Source organism: Lepus europaeus, chromosome 11, assembly GCF_033115175.1.
Source record: "Lepus europaeus isolate LE1 chromosome 11, mLepTim1.pri, whole genome shotgun sequence".
In the NCBI taxonomy this organism is placed as follows: Eukaryota; Metazoa; Chordata; class Mammalia; order Lagomorpha; family Leporidae; genus Lepus; species Lepus europaeus.
In genome coordinates this window covers 74,908,080-74,914,383 of record NC_084837.1, presented here as the reverse complement: position 1 = coordinate 74,914,383, position 6,304 = coordinate 74,908,080, and the positions used below count along the sequence as shown (strand labels likewise).

Here is a 6,304-nt window from a genome sequence, read left to right as displayed (position 1 = left end):
TTTGGAAAAAGAAGCTGATGCCCTGTAATTAAGGATCTCAAGCCGAGATAATCCTGGATTGAGTTGGTAGGCTCTAAATCCAAGGATCATGTCATTAAATAAGAGGACAGAGGAAAAGGTGTGGTGTAGACAGAGGCAAAGACTAAAATTATGAGTTACAAAGAAATCCAAGAGGCTGCCAGTGATGGGAAGAGGCAGGAAAGTGCTTCACCTGGAGCTTCCACACAGGGTGCAGGCCTGCTCCCACCTTGATTTTGAACTTCAGGCCGCAGACTGGAATTACAGTGGAGGCTCATTTGTGGGTAGTACCAGATCCTGTATATACTATGTTTCCCTATACAGACATGCCTATAATAACTTCTAGAGTCCAGTGCTGTGGTGTAGCTGGTAAAGCTACTGCTGGCATCCCCTATGGGCACCAGTTCGAATCCCAACTGTTCTACTTCCCATCCAGCTCTCTGCTGTGACCTGGGGAAGCAGAAGATGGCCCAAGTCCTTGGGCCCCTGCGCCTGCGTGGGAGACCCAGAAGAAGCAACTGACTCCTGGCTTCGGATCAGCACAGCTCCAGCCATTGCAGCCATCTGGGGAATGAACCAGCAGATGGAAGACCTGTCTCTGCTGCCCTTTCTTCATGTCCGACTTTCAAGTAAATAAGTCTTAAAAAAAAAAAAAAAACTTACGTGAACCTGCATCCCCTTAATAATCCTTGTAACTTCACCTTTTCCCTTGGAAGTAGAACTTAATTTTGTCTCCTTAATATATCCAATTGCCACTACTTACTTTGGAGCCATTACCTAGTGAAGTTCCTTGAGCACAAGACCTGAGCTAGCACAATATTGGATCCAATACCCGAACCAGCTAGTAAGTAGCAGGTAGGAAGCAAATAAAGCATGGATGTGCTGCACAAAGAGATGATTCTATCCCAGAAGGCTTGGGGCAGGATGGTATGCTATTTCATTATAATGCTCAGAATGGCATGTAATTCAGAACTCATGAATTATTTCTGGAATTTAATATTTTTGGATCATGGTTGACCACAGATAACTGAAGCTGCAGAAAATAGAACCACAGATAAGGAAAGACTACTGTCATCTGTTACAGTCACTGAAGGAAACTAACACAGCTCCTAACACTCGAGGCTTGTTGCTTTTTTGATATGACGGCCCACAGGAGCTCTGGGCAATTGAAGCCTCTGAGGCCATGAGGTCTTGTCACCAGGCAACCAGAGGCCAAGGGAGACCAGTTTCCCCATCATGAATTCAGGTGATCCAAGTTTTATTTGTTGTTTACAACACTAGCCTTGGAGAGTGTTAGAAAGTGATGGGGAATTCGATGTAATGCGATTTGTCATCCAGAGACGTGACCAGATGAGAAGTCACCAATTATCAGTTTGGTCAGCAGAGGAACATGAAAAATAATTGTTGGAAACACAGAAGCCTCTAGAAACAAAGGGGCTCTCATTTGCGAGACGGTGGCTTGACAGATTTCTTGAATATTACAAGGCCCGTGTTTAGAATATAAATCTGGCAGAGAAAAATTAAGTCACACAGTAGTCAGAGGACTGTTTGGTGTATTGACATTGTTTAAACCGATCATGAGAAGTTATTGGATTCTAAGGCTTCAGTTTCCACTTTCATAAAGTGAACGGTTGTGCATGGTTCACAGGATTTTAGTAGAAACAAGATCGTTTAAATGCTTAGTACAGGAGTAGCCATTGTTTTTCAGCCAAACTGTGTCCCCTCCTCTTACCCCTACAAAGGGCAACCATAATGGCCAATGACACTCCTGAAGAAGTGACACCAAGAGCCAGCTTCACACTCGGAGAATGCTGAGCCGCCTCCTCATGGTTTTCTGTGCTCTACACACTCAGGCAAACTTCTCTAGTAATGAGCTACAGAGGTGATCCCTGAAATCATTGTCTCATTACCATTGGTATTTCTACCTGGGTCAGAAGATAGTGTAGCCACATGAAAGAACTGGTTAAAGTTCAGATGGAGTCAGACAGTAATGGGTTTGAACACAGGCTCCAAGACAATGTGATAGTGAAAAAGAAATTCACCTAGCCTCAACTTTCTCACCTATAAGATGGCAGTAGGGTTGTTCATCCAAATCACTACATTGTTTATATATAAAATGATACATGTAGAGCATTTAACATAACTGGTTCATGCTCATATCACATGTTGTTCACCCTTAGGGACTACATTTGTTCATACAATAACTTAATGAGTACTTACATTCTATGTCAAACACTGGGGGCTTAGCAGTGAACAAGATAGTCATACTGTACCCCTGCTAGAGACCTCTAGCTATTAGCAAAACTTGAAATAGATGGCGATTACTGTTTATCGTAAGTATAGAGATAGTGCTGTTCTTTCAAGACCAATTTGTTGACTTGCTTGCCTGCTGGAAGTTCAATGCATCAACTAAATGAATCCGAGTGTTGGTGGAGCCATTTGTATTCTCTTCTGCCTCCCCAGAGGAGGACATTAACTCTCAACTCAGGTAGCAGGGATAGAGCAAGAAACAGGATCTAGTGACAGGAGACTTCCACAGCATGCTCTGGGCTCCTTCTCTGCGGTACTTTCAATGCTTAATAAAGCTCTAAAAATAGGGACCATTGAAGGACAAGGGGATTTTCTCTGGGTGGAAACCAGCTAAGAGGCAGTTCATATATTGACATCTAGGTGATGGGGCAATATATAAGATGCAGAATCTTAACTGCACCACACCCCATGAGAACACATAAGCAGAGGACCTAGTAGCAGGAGTATATCATTAGGGCCAAGTTTAATCAGCTGTTTCAAGGTAAGATGGATCCAAAACACGTAAGTGGGTATCACAGAAGTTACTATTAAGGGAATGGTGATCAGTATTACAGAACAGAGCACCAAGGGGCTTAGTCCAACAGCTACCATGATGAGAAATCAAGGGAAGATGTCCGAGGCATCAATCATGAAGGATGATATGAAGCCTGAACCTGGTATGAGCCTGACAGGCAGCAGGGATGGCATGGCTGAGTGTCAGGGGCCAGGAGGGTGCTGTGTTAGGAGACTGTACAGAGGGAAGCTGGGGAGTGAGGAGCACAATACGGAAGGTAGGAGGGGATTTGATAAATGGAGAAGTCCTGTCCACAATGGGCCAAGTCATACAGATAACTTCAGTGATGAACCATCAGACTAGGTTTACAAGATTTGCAGCCAACTGCAAGTATGTACATCTAACCAAGTAATTTTTCATCAAAAGTACAAAGATGCACGTAAAATACTTTTTCAAATATTGATAGTAAATAGTTTCCAAAAATGATTTCTAAATAAAAGTTTAAAAGTACAGTTTATGGATTACAATGGCTTTTCCCCTCTGTAACTTCCCTCCCACACGCAACCCTCCCATCTCCCATTCCATTCACATCAAGATTCATTTTCAATTATCTTTAATATACTAAATTGATCTTCTGTATATAAACATTATCAGTTTGCACCCAAAGTATAATATACTGTTTCAGTACTAGTTACAGCATTAATTCACGTTGGACAACACATTAAGAACAGAGATCCCACATGAGAAGTACAGTGACTCCTGTTGACTTCACAAATTGACACTCTTGTTTATGGTGTCAGTAATCTCCCTAGGCTCTTGTCATGAGTTGCCAAGGCTATGGAAGCCTCTTGAGTTCGCCGACTTCCATCTTATTTCAACAAGGCCATAGTCAAAGTAGAAGTTCTCTCCTCCCTTCAGAGAAAGGTACCTCCTTCTTTGATGGCTCATACTTTCTGCTGAGATCCCAGAGAACTTTCATTTAGGTCATTTTTTTGCCACAGTGTCTTGGCTTTCCACGCCTAAAATACTCACAGGCTCTTCAGCCAGATCCGAATGCCTTAAGGGCCGATTTTGAGGCCAGAGTGTTTAGGACATCTGCCATTCTATGGGTCTGCTGTGTATCCCGCTTCCCATGTTGGATCGTTCTCTCCCTTTATTCTATCAATATGAGCAGACACTAGTCTTGTTTATGTGATCCCTTTGACTCTTAGACCTATCAATATGATCAATTGTGAACTGAAATTGATCACTTGGACTAGTGAGATGGCATTGGTACATGCAATCTTGATGTGATTGTATTGGAATCCTCTGGCACATTTCTACCTGCACCATTTGGGGCAAGTCCGATTGAGCATGTCCCAAATTGTAGGAATCATGTTTTATTCTAGGTTTCATGATCTTGTAGAATACATCTTGAAACATGTCTCACTAAGTGTCTCATAACAGCATCTCTAAGATTTTAGGATGAGGTCAGACCCACACTGAAGTCAGTTACATGCCCTCTCCATGCAGTATCTTTACCCCTACAACTGACCCCGATAGGGCCTCTTAAAAGGACTGATGGTCAACAGGCTTGTAGAAATTAAGATACAAAGCAGCTAAATAACCCAAGACTGTGCATCACTGTGGCCAGCCCCTAGCATAGTGCCCATCTCACGGCAGATGCTAAGTGCTTGGTACCTACACACACGTGACTGCATGTTGGCACACTTCCTTTTTGAAAGCACCAGCTGTGAGACAGGATTTACTTTCCCAAGTTACAAAAAGGGACTGTAAGTTTGCATTCTGCAGACTCATCTGTGCATTAAGTCCATTTTCTAACATTGCTTCCTGTTCCTGAGGCTGCAGTTCCAAGTGGATCATGTGGTACAGGTTAGGCACCCACAGAATAGTCACCATGTGGCCTCTGCTCCTCCGAGCATGCTAGCTTAGGCCTACTCGTGCCAGGCTCATTTTACAGGCAGAAGTTAGCTCTGGAAGCACTCAACATTGCTCAGAGCTGTGTTCTCATCTCCACAGTGTTGAGAGAAGTGAGCGGTCTCCAGTGTTTAATCTTGGGTACTTTAGTAGACTCTCAAGACTGTTCTGAGATTCATTTATACAAGGTGTAGCTCTATTAACTTGCTGTGTGACCTTGAACTAGTCAGCTAACCTCTGGGACTCTTGATAAATTGCCTAGACCTTACCTCAGGAGACAACCAAAGCTTCCATGAGAAAAGCACTTCATAAATGATACAGCACAGGGGGAGATCCACATTTTCTACCAACTGCAGACAAAGCCATCTAGAGGGCCTTCTTAATAAGAGGTTTAAAGTCATTAGGAAAGAGGGCCAGCATCATGGTGTAGCAGGTAAAATGGCCACCTATAATGCCAGCATCCCGTAAGGGAGCCAGTCCACATCCCAGCTGCTCCAATTCTGGTTGAGCTCACTGCTGGTGGCCTAGGAAAAGCAGACGATGGCCCAAGTATTTGGGCCCCTGCTGCCCTCATGGGAAACTTGCAAGAAGCTTCTGGCTATAGTCTGGCCCAGTGCTGGCCATCATGACCATCTGGGGAGTGAACAAGTGGATGGAAGGGTTGTCCGACTCTCCCTCTTTCAAATGAGACAATCTTTACCAAAAGTGATGGACAAAGCCTTTAGTTCTATCTGTTGAAGCAAGAGTTCACGAACATTAAGCCTTCTGGCAATTTCACCTTTGGCAGAGTGAGGCAGGGAATTTCTGCCAATGCTGCAGTTACTCAGAGGAACCAGAGTGTGCACTTTGCAGCAGAGGTTGAGGATGGCTGCTCCAAGTTCTTTCTCACGTTGACTTCAGACCTTGACTTCAACTCCTTTCAGGACAAGCCTGACACCAAGGCCTCAGGGTATAACTCAGTTCAGTTACATTCAGTACCTGTCTTATCCTTTAAAAAGGCATTTTCTTCACTATGAAGCTGATGCAGGGGACAAAGAACCAGAAGTAACATGGGATCAGGTTGCCGACTTTAAACACTTACCAGGAGGACACACAGTGCACACATTAACACAGATCACGTGATCTATGATGGCCCACTTGAACTTTGCCCATCTCCTGTTTAAAACCTTCCCTAAAAGGAGTAATCACTCTTGTGAAGTGCATCCTGACCACCCAGCCCCTAGAGTTTCTGCCTCTTCCCAACTTGTATCACACTTCAAATTGGGGGCACCGATTTGGCATCTGTTGCATCTTGTCCTATAGTTTTTTGTAATGTGTTGCCAACAAATAAGCTGGTTGAAACCAGAAATCAGATACTTCCTTCCATGTGATACTATAGACCCAATGCTGCCCTGTTAAATTAGTGAATACCTATCAAGTTAAAAAGACATCCTGAGACCAGTGTTGTGGCACTGTGCTTTAAGCCTCTGCCTGTGACACACGCACCCCATATTGGCGCACAAGTTTGAATCCTCACTGCTCTACTTCCAATCCAGCTCCCTGGTAAAGCACCTGGAAATACTGAAG

At 43.8% G+C, this 6,304-nt stretch overlaps 1 pseudogene; it reads right to left on the bottom strand.

Annotated features, from left to right (window-relative positions):
- Positions 1–1,725: 1,725 nt before the first annotated feature.
- On the bottom strand, positions 1,726–1,923 carry LOC133770872 (small nucleolar RNA U3; annotated as a pseudogene).
- Positions 1,924–6,304: the final 4,381 nt, after the last annotated feature.